The sequence below is a fragment of the Microtus pennsylvanicus genome, chromosome 5 (assembly GCF_037038515.1).
Source record: "Microtus pennsylvanicus isolate mMicPen1 chromosome 5, mMicPen1.hap1, whole genome shotgun sequence".
Lineage (NCBI taxonomy): Eukaryota > Metazoa > Chordata > Mammalia > Rodentia > Cricetidae > Microtus > Microtus pennsylvanicus.
In genome coordinates this window covers 42,068,420-42,087,276 of record NC_134583.1, presented here as the reverse complement: position 1 = coordinate 42,087,276, position 18,857 = coordinate 42,068,420, and the positions used below count along the sequence as shown (strand labels likewise).

Below are 18,857 nucleotides of genomic sequence, written 5' to 3'. Positions count from 1 at the left end.
TATTGCATGTGCATCTGTAATTATTTTCTGATCAGGAGCACTTTTTTCTTTTTAATTCTAATAACCAAGTGCGAGTCCCTGTCTGTTGACTCATGAGAGCTCTGCACACAGCCCCAGCTCCAAGGTCTCAGTGGGTCTATTGCCATTAAACAATTTGTAACAGACCCCATTTAAGTGCTTGGTCTCCTGAAAGGGCCAGAGCTGTTTATTCAACTAGCCTGAACCAGGAAGCCCTCCCCTAAAGAAACTTTGAAGCCTTTGCTGCCAATGCTGAGTCAGGAAGACCTCTTTTAAAGGAGCCACAGAGCCCATTGAAAACCAATGTGGCTACCAAGAAGCTGCACTAAACTCTGTTTTTTGTGTCTGAAATTTCTTTTCAAGCCCTCTCGGGTTTTATGTACACATAGTTGCCCACATTGGTGCCAGTCTGTAAATGGAGAATGCTTTTCTTTTCCCAGCCACCCAGAGCTGACATAATCACACAGAAACTGTATTAATCAAAACACTGCTCAGTCTATTAGCTCAGGCTTATTATTAACTAACTCTTACATCTTAAATTAATCCATTCCTATTATTTTGTCTTTAAGCATGAGGCTCATGGTAAGGTTCCGGGGTGGGTGTCTTTCTCCTTTGGCAGCTACATGGCATCTCCCTGACTCTGCCTTTCTTTCTCCTCTATCTCTGCTTGGAATTCCTACCTTGCTCTATTCTGCACTGCCATAGGCCCAAAGTAGATTCTTTAATGATCAATGTAATGAAACATATTCACATTCTACAGAGGGGAATCCCACATCAAAGCTGGCCTTGATTTGTGGTCCTCCTAGCAGGGAAACTGCTTAGACTTATAGTCTCTGGATGTTAACTTGTTTGAGGAGCTCCTAACTTTTTACCCCTGACAAATAGTTATGTTGGCAGGCTGTTTCCATTTACCCCTGAGATGCCACTGAAAGGCTCATTTAGGGGGTCTAGAAAAAAAATGCCTATTGAATATGGGATCCTAGAGGAACTGATGCAACTAATGACCCAGAAAGGTAGCAGACACTAACCCAATCAAAGCAGAAGGAAAGGAAGTCAGTATGGCACACTAAAATAAGTGGTGGTACTTTGTGCTCTAACAAATAAAGCTTGTCTGACGATCAGAGGGTGGAGCTAGCCACTAGTTAACCGTAGAGGCCAGGCGGTAGTGGCCTTTAATCCTAGCACTAGGGAGGAGGAATCAGGAATATCAGAAATTCAAGGCCACTCTGGGCTGTGTGAGATCGAATCAGAGCCAGGTGGTGGCTCACACTTTTAATCCCAGTACTAGGGAGGTGGAGACAGGAGCTTATTGCATTCAGTCTGAGGATTTGTGCAGACAGGATCTTGACCCTTTTGATCCAAGGATTTGGTAGAGGTAAAAAGTCTCTCTTAGTGGCTGACTTCCTTACTTCTCTGATCTTTCAGGTTTTACCCCAATCTATGACTCTGGGTTTTTATTATTAAGACCGATTAGAATTTGCACTGAAAGTAACCAACAATTTTACACACCAACCAGTAATCCATTAGGATTCCGACTTCTCCACATCCTCCCTAACTTTGGCTATTGCATTATGGCTGTCCTCAAGGGGACAGAGTGATTTCCACTGTGGTTTTAATTGTATTTCCCAGATGGTTAGCAAGAATCAAACATCGTTACGTGTGCTCATTGTCCATTTGTCTATCTGTCCATGCCCTTTGGAAAATGTCTCATCGGATGTTTTGCCCACTTAAACCCAACTTGCCATCTGCTATTGTAATATTTTTGCATATTTTAGCTATAGCTCACTCAGATACATGGCACACAGATGTTTCCTCCTTTTTCAGGCTATCTTTCCCCTTCAGTTTTATAAAGCTCTGTTTTGTTTGCATTTAGTAGTTAAAATCATCGCAATAATGTGTCAGTGATAACATGACTGAGGCCTGAGCAACCGAGTAACTAATTCAACACCAGCTAACAAACAGCTGTGTAAATATTGAAAGTTTAGTTCTTGGAGGCTGGAGATCAGGACAGGTTGACCTAGGATATGTGAGACCTCGAGTTCCAGCCCCAGCACTCAGGAGGTGGAGCAGGAGGAACAGAAATTCACCTTTGTCCTTGGCTGCAAAGTGACTTCAAGGCCAGTCTGGGTTACAGGAGACCCGTTTAAAAAAATCAAACAAAATAAATGCATCTTTTGTTTGTTTGAATCACCATCACCATCATTATTTACATTTACTTATTTAGGGTGTGTATGAACTATCTTGTCATGTGTCATGCTTTGTTTTAACATTCTTGGGGGCGGGAACAAGCCAGCTGGTCTCATGGGAATATATTGAGGCCAAATATCTTACTATCCAACCCCAGCTGGATTAAGCTCACAATTCCAGGGAAGCTCAAGGTTGTGACCTCCAGCATTTAGGTTGTTCTTCTCACCTACCGAGCAGACAGTGTCAATTTCTAATCAGGCCTTAGGGAGGAAACTAACTCATTCAATTAAATGTGAGTTGTTGACCTTTACAGGAAGGGAAGCTCTAGTGCCCAGTGTTGTTGTGTAGCAGGGTTGCAGAGCACTGTGCTCCTGCCAGCCTGGCACTGCCAAAGGTCAGCTGGTACCTAAGAAACCAGCCCTGAAAACCACAGTCAACACCACAACCAAGATGGTGGTTTGGGACTTTAAAAGACTGAGTATAAGTCAGTTATCAGAATGCTTGCCTAGAAGGCTCACAGTTCTGGATGAAATCCCAGCCCTGTCATAAACCTACGGTGGTAGTGCTGCCAACAACCTCAGCACTCCAGAAGTGGGAGAAGGAGCTGTATAGAGTGTGAGACCAGCCTGGACTACTTAAGATACCATCTGCAAAACAAAGCAAGGAGATGGCTCAGAGGTTAGAGAACTTGCCACCCAGGCATCAGAATCAGCATTCAAGTCCTCAGAAACCTTCAAAAATACTGTAGGAAGAAGGAACTCCACAGAGCAAGCTGGCTAGCAAGATTGGCCAAACTGTCCAGCTTTGGATTTGATTGAAGACCCTGCCTCAGTGAGGAAGATAAAAGATCAATTGAGGATGATTTCTTACATCAATCTTTACATGAACACACATGAATGTACACATGCACACACATACACACACGCATATGCACACACACACTCCACATCAAAAATAAAAAAAGAAACAAATCTTCAAATTTATGGATGTGGTACCTGGAGTGGCCAGATGGTCTTTGCCCACATACATGTTAACACGTATCCGAGGCTGACCTTGAACTTATGATTCTTCTGTCTTTCCTCTCCAATCTCTTGCTGGGAGATTAGACATGTGCCACCAGAACCGTCTCCGTGGTTTGGGGATTGAACCCAATGCTCTGGATGCTGGAGAACACTCTACCAGCTGAACTATACCCCTTTTGTTTTGGTTTGGTTTTGAGTCAGGGTCTTCTACTGTAGCCCAGACTAGCCTCAAGCTTGCCCGAATCCTCCTGCATCAGCCCCTTGACTGCTGAGGTGACAAGTGTTGACCATTATATCAGGCTAAAATGGAGGACGAGAGGAAAGGTGAAATGTGTGACCTGGAGGAGATGGACCTTCCATCCTAGACCATGGCCAAGTTCGTCCATAACTTCGCAGAGAAGGCCCCGGGGCTTAGTATCTGCTGCTGTGACTTACTCAAAGCCTTGATTGGCCACATTTTGGCAATACGCCAAGGTTGAGCTGGTTCCCCCAACCCCTGCAGAACTCCCTGCAGCTATTCAGAGTACAAAAAAAAAATTCAAAGTGCTAAAACTGGTAGCTTCAAACATCTTACAGTTAAGGAAGCTGTGCTGAATGGTTTGGTAGCCACTGAGGTGTGGATGTGGTTTTATGTCGGAGAGATCATAGGCAAACGTGGCATCGTTGGGTATGACGTGTGAAGACTGACCTTCGCATCTGATTTTATTTGAGTTCTTTCGATATTCTTGGACCACATGTAATGAGACTGCTATCTGAATAAAATACCGACTGTCAAATAAAAAACAATGCGTGACCTATCTTTGGAGCAGTATGGTGATTAATTCCTCAGATAAATTTCTCTGGTAAGCACAGAGTTCTCATAAAATTTAGAAACTTCAGCCCAGCACTGAGGTGAGTCTCTTTGTGTTCAAGGCCAGCCAAGTTTACATAGTGAGACCCTGTTTCAAAAACAAAGCAAAAAACTTAGAAGCATCACTGCTTAGATATGTATCCAAGCAGGGTAATTAGTATAAATTAAATAAATTAGCATAAACTGTGACTGGACAGTGGTAGACACACTACCCAACAGATGATAATAAAAAGCTCAGTGATTAGTAGAAAAGGTAAGATCACATGCTACACCACAAAGAACAACACAGTACCAGTAAAATCTAAATACCCTACAACAGCAAGACCTGAACAACCAAATATGGATGAAGCAGAAGAAAATGACCTAAAAAATAACTTCAATGTTTGAAATTATTAAAGATGAAATGAGAAATTCCCTTAAAGATATTGAGGAAAAGACAAACAAAAAATTGGAAGATATCAGCAAATCACTTAAAGAAAACCAAGAAAAAGAAATCAAACATATAAAAGAAACTATCCAGGACTTGAAAACTGAAATAGAAACAATAAAGAAAACACAAGCCGAAGGAATTATAAAAACAGAAATGAGAAAAAGATTAGGAACCACAAATGCAAGCATGAACAGCAAAATACAAGAAATGGAAGAGAGAATCTCAAGTACTCTCTTACAATAGAGGAAATAGACTCATCAATTAAAGAAAACATTAAACCTAACAAAAGTTTAACCCAAAATATCCATGAAATATAGAACATCACGAAAAGGCCAAATCTTAGAATAATAGGTATAGAAGAAGAAGTTCATCTCAAAGGCACAGAAAATTTATTTAACAGAATAATAGAAGAAAACTTTCCATTCCTAAAGAAAGATAGGCCTATGAAGATACAAGAAGCTTACAGACTGAATACAAAAAAAGTCCTCTCACCACATAATAATCAAGAAAGATTATTAAGAGCTGCAAAGGAAAAAGGCTAAGAAACATATAAAAGTAGACCTATCAGAATTACACCTGACTTCTCATTGGAGACAATGAAAGACAGAAGGTCATGGCCAAGCATTATGAAGACATTAAGAGACCACAGATGCCGGTAAAGACTATTCTACCTACAAAACTGTCAATCACCATAGAAAGACAAAACAAGATATTCCATGACACATCTAGATTTCACCAACACCTAGCCAAAAACCCAGCCCTACACAAAATACTAGAAGGAAAACGCCAACCCAAGGAAGATGGCTACACCAACAAAAAACAGACAATTGATGATCTCATAGCAGCAAATCCTGAAGAAGAAAAAATGCACAAATTAACATCACCAACGATGAAAACTAAATTAACAGGAGATAGCAACCACTGACCATTAATATCCCTTAATGTAAATGGACTCAACTCACCTATAAAAAGACACAGGCTAACAGATTGGATATGAAAACATAATCCATCCTTCTTCTGCATATAAGAAACATACCACAACATCAAAGACATACATCATCTCAGAGTAAAGAGTTGGGAAAAATATATCAATAAAATGGACCTAAGAAACAAGTGGGTGTAGCTATCCTAATATCTAACAAAATAGATTTCAAGATACAATCAGTCAAAAGAGATAAAGAAGGTCATTTCATATTAGTCACAGGAGAAATCCATCAAGAGGAAATTTCAATACTGAATAACTATGCCCCAAATATAAGGGCACTCTCATATGTAAAAGAAACACTTCTAAAGCTTAAATTATACATTAAACTCCACACATTAATAGTGGGAGACTTCAAGACTCCCCTCTCACAACTGGACAGGTCAATCAGACAAAAAAAATGAACAGAGAAATAAGAGAACTAACAGATGTTATGACTCAAATGGACTTAACAGACATCTATGGAATATTCCATACAAACAGAAAAGAATATACCTTCTTCTCAGCACCTCATGGAACCTTCTCAAAAATTGACCACATACTCAGTAACAAAACAAACCTCAACAAATACAAAAAAAATGGAAAACCCAAGGTACCTTATCAGATCACCATGCTTTAAAACTAGAAGTCAACAACAATACTAATTCCAGAAAACTCACAAACACATGGAAAATAAACAGCACTCATGTGAACCATCGAGGGGTCAAGGAAGAAATAAAGGGAGAAATTAAAGACTTCCTAAAATTCAATGAAAATGACCACACAACATACTCAAATTTATGGGACACAATGAAAACAGTGTTAAGAGGAAAGTTCATACCACTAAATGCTTACATAAAGAAGCTGGAAAAATCCCACACTAGTGAATTAACAGAACATTTGAAAACTTTAGAACAAAAAGAAGCAAACTCACCTAAGAGAACTAGATGGCAGGAAATAATCAGAGTGAGAGCTGAAATCAACAAATAGAAACAAAGAAAACAATACAAAGAATCAATGAGACAAAGAGTTGGTTCTTTAAAAAGAATAAACAAAACAGACAAATCTTTATTCAAACTAACCAAAAGGCAGAGAGAGAATATCCAAATTAACAAAATCAGAAATGAAAAGGCGGACATAACAACAGACGTGGAGGAAATACAGAGAATCATCAGGTCATATTTTGAAAACCTGTACTCCACAAAACTGGAAAACTTAAAGGAAATGGACAACTTTCTGGATAAATATCACTTACCAAAATTAAATCAAGATCAGATAAGCAAATTAAACAGATCTATAACTGCTGAAGAAATAGAAACAGTCATCAAAAGTGTCCCAACCAAAAAAAGCCCAGGACCAGATGGTTTCAGCTCAGAATTCTACAAGAATTTCAAAGAGAAACTAATACCAATACTTCTCAAATTATTCCACACAATAGAAACAGAAGAGACATTGCCAAACTCTTTTTGTGAGGCTACAATTACCCTGATACCCATACCACAGAAAGACATTACTAAAAAAGAGAATTACAGACCAGTCTCACTCATGAACATTGATGCAAAAATACTAAATAAAATACTGGCAAATCGAATCCAAGAACACATCAGAACCATCATCCAACATGATCAAGTCAGCTTCGTCCTACAGATGCAGGGATGGTTCAACATTCGAAAATCTGTCAACATAATCCACCATATAAACAAGCTGAAAAATAAAAACCACATGATCATCTCATTAGATGCTGAAAAAGCTTTTGACGAAATACAACATCCCTTCATGATAAAGGTCTTGGAGAAAGCAGGGATACAAGGAACATACCTAAATATAATAAAGGCAGTATACAGCAAGTCAACAGCCAACATCAAATTAAATGAAGAGAAACTCCCAGTGACTCCACTGAAATCAGGAACAAGACAAGGTTGTCCACTCTCTCCATATCTATTCAATATAGTTCTTGAGGTCCTAGCTAGAGCTATAAGACACCAAAGGGAGATCAAGGGGATACAAATTGGAAAAGAAGAAGTCAAACTCTCATTGTTTGTTGATGATATGATAGTTTACATAAGCGATCCCAAAAATTCTACCAAGGAACTTCTACAACTCATAAACACTTTCACCAATGTAGCAGGATACAAGATTAACTCAAAAAAATCAGCACCCTCCTGTACACAGATGATAAAAGGGCTGGGGAAGAAATCAGAGAATCAACATCCTTCACAATAGTCACAAATAGCATAAAATATCTCGGAGTTACTCTAACCAAACAAATGGAAGACTTGTATGACAAGAACTTTAAATCTTTGAAGAAAGAAATTGAAGAAAACACCAGAAAATGGAAAGATTTCCCATGCTCTTGGGTAGGCAGAATTAACATAGTTAAAAAATGGCAATCTTACCAAAAGCAATCTACAGGTTCAACACAATGCCCAGCAAAATTCTTCAAAGATCTCGAAAGAACAGTATATGGAAAAGCAAAAAACCCAGGGTAGCCAAAACAATTCTGTACAATGAAAGAACTTTTGGAGGCATCACAATCCCTGACTTCAAACTCTGCTATAGGGCTACAGTACTGAAAACAGCCTGGTATTGGCATAAGAACAGACAGGAGGACCAATGGAACCAAATTGAAAATCCAGATATCAATCCACACATCTTCAAACACCTAATTTTTGACAAGGAAGCAAAAAATATCAAATGGAAAAAAGAAAGCATATTTATTTTTTTTATTTATTTTGAGACAGAAGGTTTCTCTGTAGCTTTGGAACCTGTCCTGGAACTAGCTCTTGTAGACCAGGCTGGATTCGAACTCACAGAGATCCACCTGCCTCTGCCTCCCGAATGCTTGGATTAAAGGCATGTGCCACCACTGCCCGGCCTAGAAAGCGTATTTAACAAGTCGTGCTGGCATAACTGGATATCAACATACATAAGAATGAAAATACACCCATATCTATCACCATGCACAAAACTCAAGTCCAAATGAATTAAAGACCTCAACATAAAACCAGACACACTGAACCTCCTAGAAGAGAAAGTGGGAAGTACACTTGAATGCATTGGCACAGGAAACCACTTCCTAAATATAACCCCAGCAGCACAGACACTGAGAGAAACAATTAAGAAATGGGACCTCCTGAAACTGAAAAGCTTCTGTAAAGCTAAGGACATGGTCGACAAGACAAAACAACAGCCTACAGAATGGGAAACAATCTTCATTAACCTCACATCAGACAGAGGTCTGATCTCCAAAATATACGAAGAACTCAAGAAATTGGACACCAAAAGAACACATAATCCAATAAAAAAAAATGGAGTACAGACCTAAACAAAGAACTCTCAACAGAGGAATCTAAAATGGCTGAAAGACACTTAAGGAAATGTTCAACATTCTTAGTCATCAGAGAAGTGCAAATCAAAACAACTCTGAGATTCCATCTTACACCTGTAAGAATGGCCAAAATCAAAAACACTGATGACAACTTATGCTGGAGAGGTTGTGGGAAAAAGGGAACATTACTGCATTGCTGAAGGGAATGCAAGCTGGTACAACCCCTTTGGATGTCAGTGTGGTAATTTTTTCAGAAAATTAGAAAACAACCTTCCTCAAGACCCAGTAATACCACTTTTGGGTATATATCCAAAGGATGCTCAATCATGCCACAAGGACATGTGCTCAACTATGTTCATAGTAGCTTTATTTGTAATAGCCAGAACCTCGAAACAATCTAAATGCTCCTTGACTGAAGAATGGATAAGGAAAATGTGGTACATTTACACAATGGAGTACTACACAGCAGAAAAAAATGACATCTTGAATTTTGCAGGCAAATGGATGGAGCGAGAAAACATCATTTTGAGTGAGATAACCCAGACACAGAAAGACAATTATCACATGTGTTGACTCCTAGGCTGTTTTTAAACATAATGCAAAGAAAGGCAACCTACAAACCACAATCCCAGAGAACCTAGACAACAATGAGGACACTAAGAGAGACTTACATAGATCTAATCTACATGGGAAGTAGAAAGTAGAAAAAGACAAGATCTCCTGAGTAAATTGGGAGCATGGGGACCATGGAAGGTTGAAAGGGGAGGGAAGCAGCAGGGAGGGGAGCAGAGAAAAATGTAGCGCTCAATAAATATCAATTTAAAAAAGCTCAGTGATTAAGAGTATTGATTTCTCTTCTAAAGAATCCAGGTTCAATTCCTACCATCCCTATAGTGACTTGGTCATCTGTAGCTACAGTTCCAGGGGCTCCAACACCCTCTTCTGGCCTCTGTAAGCATCAGGAATACAAGTGGTACACAGACATATTTTTAAAAAAGCACCCATACACATGAAATGAAATAAGTACAGACAGTGACGCTGGGTGGCACAAATCTACCTATAATCCTAGCACTCAGGAAGCTGAGGCAGGAGGATTACAAATAAGGAAGCCAGTCTGAGTGACATAATTAATTTCATAAGATACATGGAGAAATGCTCAAAAGGTCAAGGGCTGGGGCTAAAACTCAGTAGTAGAATGCTTGTATGGCATCCTCAAGGCCTGGCTTTATTCCCAAGGTAGCCCTCAAAAAGCCAAAGCAAAGTCGGGATGTAGCTCAGTTAGTATAGCTCTTGCCTACTGTGCAGAAAGCCCTGCTTCCGCTACCATCATAACATAGCAATGCATGACTGTAATCCCAGCAGGGGGTAGAGCCAAGAGGACCATCCTCCACTATGAATGAATGAATTCAGGGCTAGCCTGGACTATAAGAGATCCTATCACCCTGAGTACATATGGAATATTATTTAGTCATAGAAAAGAATGAAGCACTGAAGCCGGGAGGTGGTGGTGCACGCCTTTAATCCCATCACTTGGGAGGCAGAGGCAGGCGGATCTCTGTGAGTTCGAGGCCAGCCTGGTCTACAAGAGCTAGTTCCAGGACAGGAACCAAAAGCTACAGAGAAACCCTGTCTCAAAAACCAAAAAAAAAAAAAAAGAATGAAGCACTGATATTTCTGATCTATGCTATGAGCTAGATGAACCCTGAAAACGGTACACTAATTAGAAACACCCAGATACAAAAGGGGGTGCATTGTATGATTCTGACTGTTTTTAGACAGGATAGGCAAATTCATACAGATAGAAAGCAGATTTGGGGTGTGGTGAGAGAGAGGGGAGTAACTGTTAATGAATAGAAATGGTGTTTTCTTGGAATAGATGAAAATGTTATAAACTGATTATGGTGATGGTGGGGAAAATTACTAATAATCACTGACCTGTACTTCATCATCGTTACTTCTATTATTATTATTGGGCATCCATTGTTTTTAAAGACAGGGTTTCTCTGTGTAACAGCTTGGAACTGCTCTGTAGACCAGGCTGGCCTTAAACTCAGAGATCCGCCTGCCTCTGCCTCTGAGTGCAGGGATTAAAGATGTGGGTCACCACCCACCTGGGTGCCCTTTCTTAAGACAGGATTGCACCATGTAGCCCAGGATGTGATACGGGCTACCATCAAACTTGTGACAATCCTCCTGCCTCAGCCTTCTGCCTGTGAGGATTATAGGTGTGAACCACCAAACCTGGTTAAAATTGTAAACCGTACACTTAATTGGGCAAATTATACGGCATACGGATACATATCAATAAAACACATATATGAGTAAATACACGTAATTAAAATACTTTTAACGACGATTTCTGCAGCAAACCCTAGCATCTTTGACCTCTAAACACTTCTCCTTTGCACAGCTGCAGCACAACCGTTTAGACTCCAGCACTGGGCTCTGATGTTTTCTGTTCGCTCCTTTGTCTCAAAACATTTCAGACACAAAGGAAGTGAACGGCGTGAGGAACCGCCGCACCCATCACCCCCTTCAACAATGACTAACACAATTCTTGCTTTCACAGACATTGATTCAATAAACATTCTTGGGCAGAATTTTTTGCCCACATGGCACGCCGTTTCCGTCTGTTCATTTGAATTCAGTCAGCTTAAATCACTTCCTCAAACATACACAATGCCTTCACAAGTGGTGCGCTGTATCAGGCCTGGTTTTGCCCTTGAGCAGCTCCTAGTCTACTGTGGGGGAGAGAGAGACCAGTGGGGACAGAGGCTGTGTAACTGGAGGGAATAGGGCCCTGTAAACCCGGAGGGTCTCTTGGAGGAATTGCCCCATCCTGGGAGACTAACACAGCTTCACCCAGTCCTGCACCTCTTCCTATCTGCCGCAGGGTGGCGCCAGAGGCATCTTCCTGAATGCTCTCTCAGAGTCGCTTCTCTGGGTGACTCCGGCTGGTGGTGGCCTTCTCGTGGCCCCAGACTTCTCATGTGGTGAATGAAGGAGATAGATTCCGTAAATTCTCTGGAGATTCAGACTCCCAGTGAGGACCAGCTGTCAGCAGGGGGATTGGGGCTTCCGTAGCCAGCATGTGCTTGGAGAAGGCAGAGGAACACAGAACTCTCCGTTCTGTCCCAGGAGAAGCTAATGTCCCGCTCTGCCCTTCCCACTTTTACAGAGGCCCACAGGGGACAGCTCCTTGTTTTAGCAGCACACACCTAAGGAAGGCAAGGGAGGGATTCCCCCAGTGAAGCCACTAGCTGGCCGCCCCAGTGAGGACAGCTTCGGGGACGTGTCCCTACCCAGGAGCAAAGTCGTGACTGTAGGTGGAGGAAGGGACAAGCACAGGAGTCACAAGAGACTTCCAAGGCCCGTTAGTCTGACTGCCTCTTCAGTCTGGGCTAAGCAGGGGGAGGGGCAGCAGGGCCAAGCTCTGAGCATCAGCTTCCTGGGCTGTGACCCTGACACCTCTCCTTGCGTCCTCTCCAGACACCTCTGAGCCAGTTGCAGCAGGCCAGGGTCCCTAGTCACCTAGAGCTAAGTGAAGGGAAATCCAGCCCACACATCTTGAGGCCTACTGTGTGCCAGGCAGGCCTGGAGTGGAGCGCTTCCTGTCCTCACACTTCCTCCTGTAGCATCTCACAGCAGAGTGAGGCCTCAAGCCAGGGCCTGCCATCCTCCCCTTCCCCACCCTCCACGTGTGCTCTCTGAATCACTGTACATGACCCTTACCTCCTCCACCCAGCTCTCACCTTGCTGCGCGGTGCCCTTGAGGCCACAGACACCGACTCGGGTGCGCGCCCCAGCTGCTGATCTGCCGTGTGATCCTGAGCAAGTCACTTCAGCTTCCTGACCATCAACTTTGTCTGTTCCTTGGAGCTGTTCGGAGGACCACATAGGACAGTAAGTGTAGGCGAATATTGTAGCACATGCCTATAACCCAACCCTCAGGAGGCCAAGGAGCAGCATGGTGGGATCTTACTTCACAAACCCAAACCCAAACCAACAAAGATGTGTAGCATTCTCGGTGCCTCATCTGGGCATTGTGTTCAACAACAGAGTGAATTGTGTCAGCTTCCTCCCTCCCCTTTCTTCTTTTTTTGAGACAAGGTCTCCAGTAGCCCAGGCTGGCACTAAACTCACATGTAGCTGAGGATGACCCTTATCACAGGCCTGTTGCACCGTGTTCATCTTACGCAGGATCAAACCCAGGGCTTTGTGCCTGCTGGGCAACATAACTGAGCTATGCAGCCAACCACGAGTTAAACTTCGTTTAACTCTTTTTTTGTTTATTTTATTTCTTGGTTCAGTCCTAACACTTTTTTTTTAATCTTTTTTTTATTGAGAAAATGAGAAGAAAAAAAAAACAAGTTTCCACCTCCTCCCAGCCTCCCATTTCCCTCCCCCTCCCCCCACTCCTTTCCCCCTCCCTCTCCAGTCCAAAGAGCAGTCAGGGTTCCCTGCCCTGTGGTAAGTCCTAGGTTCTCCCCCTTCCGTCCATATCTAGGAAGGTGAACATCCAAACTGGCTAGGCTCCCACAAAGCCAGCACATTACGTAGGATCAAAACCTCTTGCCATTGTCCTTGGCGTCTCATCAGCTCTCATTGTTCGCCATGTTCAGAGAGTCCAGTTTTATCCCATGCTTTTTCAGTCACAGTCCAGCTGGCCTTGGTGAGCTCCCAATAGATCAGCTCCACTGTCTCAGTGGGTGGGTGAACCCCTCGTGGTCCCGACATCTTTGCTCATGTTCTCACTCTTTCTGCTCCTCATTGGGACCTTGTGAGCTCAGTCCAGTGCTCCAGTGTGGGTCTCTGTCTCTATCTCCATCCATCGCCAGATGCGCGTTCTAGCATGATATGCAATATATTCGTCAGTATTGCTATAGGATAGGGTCATTTCAGGTTCCCTATCCCCAGCTGCCCAAGGAATTAACTGGGGACCTCGGCTTGGGCACCTGGGAGCCACTCTAGGTTCAAGTCTCTTGCCAACCCTAAGGTGGCTCCCTTAACTAAGAATTGTGCTTCTGTGCTCCCCTATACACTTTCAACTGTTCTTTCACTGGGGGTTGAGTGTCCGCTCTCATGTAGCCCAGGCTGGCCTCAAATTTGTTATGAAGTCAATGATGACCTTGAATTTTTTTCCTCAGCTGGGCTTGTGAATGTGTACCTCAATCTTCAGCAGCATTTGCATTTTCATAAGCCTCACCAAGTACTCAGGCAGAGACAGGAGCAGGTGGGGTAACCACCACAGGGTGGAAGAAAGGCCCGGAATTTGGGGCTGGTTGCTGATGTCCTCAGCCTATTCCTCGGGCAAGCAGATTAACTCCTGGATCCTCCTACGCTCTTGGGATTGGCAGTAAGGTTCTAGGTTATCTAATTCAGCCTTGAGAGAACAGTTTGGTCCCCTCAACCATGTCCCAGTAGGACATAAATAGCAAGGCTCCTCCCTGGTACCTTCCAGGGCTCTAAAAGACTGGCGCTGGGAGCCAACTCAGAGCCCAAGAAGCTGACCTGGGTCCCTCCTGTCCTTCAAGTTCCTTTGACCTATGTCTATAGGAGTTTGTGACTCATGGTACCTAGCGTGATGACTGGTCCCCGCGGGAGCTTTGACTGACCTCTCCACTTGAGCTGGGTGAGGACTCCATTCCTGGCACTGTGCAAGTCTACAGCTGGGCCTGGCTCCTGCTCTCTTTGCCTTGGAGCTAATTTTAGGGCCATCAACCCAGCTTGGGTCAGTTCCCAGCCTCTCGGTGATCGGGTCAGCTGGGGTCTTGGAGGAGTGGAAATGCCAGACTCAGCTTTGGCTCAAGATGTGAAATTAGAATCCATGTCCCCTGTCCATCCTCTCCCTCCACTGCACCGGAAGCCATCCTCAGAGCTGACTGGAGGATGGGACAAAACCCATCTTCTCTCAGCCTGGTACATGCTCAGCCTCTCTGCGGAGAGACATATGGCATACTGTTTGAAAGTCACAGAGATCAGAGAAGTTTGCAAAGATCCCTGGGAGACCTGCTAGTCAATAATTCACTGCAGAGCCCCTCCCCAGGGCCAGAGAGGTGGAGACAGTCACCTTCACCTGCAGAACACCAGGGCCAGAGAGGGGGAGATGGTCACTGGGGTCACATAGGCAACCATGGCAGAGCTGGTACTAAGACCCAGGCCTCTCCAGCTGGGCTCTATGTTCTGTGACCTGTAGATGACAGTGTGGAAGGGCAATGACACAGAGAGAAAGGGTCCCCCAAATGCCTGCTCAATGAATAGTCTTCTCCTTTCGTAGGATTCTCTGTGAGTCTCTCATGTAGTCCAGACTGATCTTGAAGTCACTGTGGAGCAAAGGCTGATGTTGAACTCCGGATCTTCCCAACTCTGCTCCCAAGTCTGGGATGGTAGGAATGAACCACCATGCTGTGTTATGAGGTGCTGGGGTTGAGCCCAGAACTTCTTTGTGCATTCTAGGCATGCACTCTACCAACTGAGACATTTCTGTACTTCTTTCTTTGTGTGTGTGTGTCGGGGGGCGGGTCCTCATTCTGTAGCCTAGGCTAGCCTTTGGACTACAATTCTCCTGTGCCAACCTCCTGAGCACGGGGCCTTTGCTACATCTCCAGCCCTCTCCTGTGAGATAGGGATAGGGACTCATGCTCTCAGGCTGGATGGGAGGGGCAAAGGAGGAGAGAGGAGTGGACTCAGCATGATATGCTCCCTGCCTACTGGGGCCCTCCCATGTTCCCCACCTACTCCCTCTGGACCATGAGGCTGACCTGAGCAGAGGACAAGGAGCTGCAAGCTCGGGTCAGGAGGAAGCTGTGGGCCACCCCACACCCACAGCCTTTGCCCTCTGTCCCTGATTGTTGCTCCTTCTAGGCCCTTCCCACCTCTTCAGCCTTCTCTTGCTGATGATCTCAGCTGGTCTCCAGCTGTCTTACTCTTGGGGGACTGGCTGAGTGGGGTACTAGGTGCCAGGCAGCCATCCAGTAAGCTGTAGTTCAATCTTCCAGGCTCCTCTCTCTTCCAGTAGCCAAGGAACCCCTAAAATGCTAGACTTGAAACCTTAGCTCTGATCCCCCAACCTCACATCTGTCTGCCTACCAAAGCCAGGTGGACTCCCTCCAAGTCCCAGTGGCTTCGTTCATACTCACTCTGGTCCCCTGAAATCCCCTATAGGTTCTACCTGTGCCCTGAACCTGCTGGTGCCAGGCTCTGGATGCAGGTGGGCCTCTGTTAAAGCCCAAACCTCACATCATCAGGACCTGGAAGATCACTGGGATTCTCTCGGTCTCTTGGTTCATCTTTCCATTGTGGCCCCCTTAAACAAACATCCTTTCTCTACTTTTCTGTTTAACTGGCCTGTGGGAGGAGGATGGATTCATCTATGAGGAACCAGACTCTGATCTTAACAACTCTAGTAACTACATATACATAAATAGAACATTCGGTGATTCTAAACACACACACACACACACACACACACACACACACACACACACACACACACTTACACTTGTTCCCAGTTCATTCCCAAAGAGGACTCTCCAGATGGGTGAAAACGGAGGCATCTAAATACAAGGAGAGACATTGTGGAGCAGGGACTACCTTGAGCCATGGCTGAGAGCCGGAGAATGCTCAGTAGCCATCGGATAGACAGGGTGAAGGGAGCTGAGGCCGCAGAGCCCAGGTCAGGCAGGGCCTCTGGTGCCAAACAGATAAAGTTCATTTTCAGGGCAATGGTGAGACATGGAGAGTTTTGAGCAAGGAAGTGATATGATTGGGATCCTCTGGCTGCTGCATGGAGTGTGGTGGAAGGTGGAGGGAGCAGGCTCAAAAAGTCCTCTGCTTTCAAAGTGCAAGTGGCAGAGATGAAGCATGATGGAGGGCAAAACTGTGGGAAACAAAAGTACACAATCCCAGGACACCATGGAACAGTGACCCGAATTCATAAACGACTGGATGGAGACGTGAGAAAGGCTTGGTGGTCCCTGACCCAGGAGATCAGATGAGTGGAGATGCCCTCGCTGAAACAGAGAGGAACGGGTTGGAAAAGATGAAGAGTTGAGAGAAGGCACCTATGATTTATTATATTTGTTTATTCATGTAGGTGAATGCATGCGTGTATGTGTGCGTGCACGCATGTGCTCATGCATACATGCATGCATACTGTAGGAGCCCCTGTGGGTCCAACACAGATCCTCAGGTCCGTTGTCCTTCTGCTGAGTGCATCGAATTAGTCGCTCTGGAAGCCACCTGGCTTGATTCTCGTCCTGTGAGAAAACACAGACATGTCCTCGACCCCATATTAGGATGGGATCGGGTCCTTTCCAAATTCCAGAGCAAGGGTTCTTCCACCTTGCTTTAGCAAATGTGATTTTTGTACCATTATGCCACAATCTGTCAGCAACTGATCGCTCATGGACATCTGTATTTAGAAAGTTTAGCATAAGCAATACATGATTTAAGGCATTGTGTGGCATCTGAGGATACAACTCCCCTGTCTTTATTTTTTGGAGTTGTGTTTTCAAGGAGCTATGTGCACGCTCCACAATTCCTTGTCCTTGAGGATTATATGGAATACCAGTCTTATGAACAATATTTCATTGAGTACAGAATCTTTGAAAAGCTTTGTTAACATATCCGGATCCGTTGTCCGTCTTTATTACCTTTGGGGTTCCCATGCATGAAAAGCATTTTAAGCAATGAGTTATTACATGCTTGATAGCTTTCCCAGTTTGTGCTGTGGCCATTATGAATCCTGAGTAAGTATCAATTGTCACATGCACATATCTCAATTTTCCAAACTAAGTAATGTGAGTTACATCCATTTGCCATATATGGTTAGGAAGCAGTCCTCAGGGATTTACCCCCAAATGAGGCACAGGTAGATATTGTGGGCATCTTTCATATTGTTTAACAATTTGTCGAGCAGCTTCTCTGGTCAGCTTAAATTGTTTTCTTAAACTTAAGCTGTTTTGATGATGCAAAGCATGTGACTGCTGTGCAAGTTCAACCTGAGATCCAGCAATTACTTTTGTAAGTTCGTCAGCTAGAGCATTACCTTCAGCTAACGGACCAGGAAGACTTGAGTGCACTCTGATATGTCCCACAAAACATGGTAACTTTCTACATTGTATGGCTTTCTGAATCTGTTGAAACAATATTTTAACTTGTTTATTGCCAGTTGCTATATATGACACTGTTTTTAGGATCTTTAACGCTTTATAAATATACCGGCTATCAGTATATAAATTAAAGGCCTTATTATCAAAATTTTTAAATATCAGAGCCACAGCCCGCAGTTCAACTATTTGAGCTGAAGCTGGTTCTGTCTGTACCACGTGTCCTTTGCCATTGACTACATAAGCAGCTTTTTTATTAGACGAGCCATCAGTGAAAATCAACAAAGCATCCTTTAAGGGATTCTTTGCGACTATTTTAGGAAAAATGAATGAATGCTGTTGTGTAAACTGCAGTACCTGGTCAGCTGGGAAAAGATTATTAATCTGACCTTGAAACTGAGCAAATGCAATTGCCCATGAGTCACTATTTTGAAATAACCATTCAATTTGCTGCTTAGTGTAAGGAACATTGATTACAGTTGGTTCTTTGCCAAAATATTTTCTAGATTCCCTTCTGCTCTTCTATGCTAAGCATGCTATTGCTTCAAAATAAGGATTTAATACTTTTGCTGGTGATACAGGCAGATGCATCCATAAGAGTGGTCCGTTCTGCCATAAGACTGCTGTAGGAGTCAGTCTTGTAGGTAAAATACACGCTTGCCATGTCTGGCTGTAATCAATATAGCACACCTGCTGTTCCTGAATAGCCCGCTCTATCTGTGAGAGAGTCTGTCTGGCAGCTTCTGAAAGCTGCCTGCTAGAATTTGGATCACTGTCTCCTTTAAGTATTTCATTTGAAGGCTCAAGGTCTCCTGTAGGAAACCTCAAATAAGGTCTTAGCCATTGTATATTTCCTAATAGCCTTTGAAAGTCATTAAGAGTCTTTAAGTCATCCTTCCTGATTTCTATCTTTTGAGGCTTAATTTCTTTGGGGTATAACATATGACCTAG

At 43.5% G+C, this 18,857-nt stretch overlaps 1 pseudogene; it reads left to right on the top strand.

The window, feature by feature from the left end:
* The first annotated feature begins 3,595 nt into the window (after positions 1-3,595).
* Positions 3,596-3,979, top strand: LOC142850754 (ATP synthase F(0) complex subunit g, mitochondrial pseudogene; annotated as a pseudogene).
* The last annotated feature ends 14,878 nt before the right edge of the window (positions 3,980-18,857 follow it).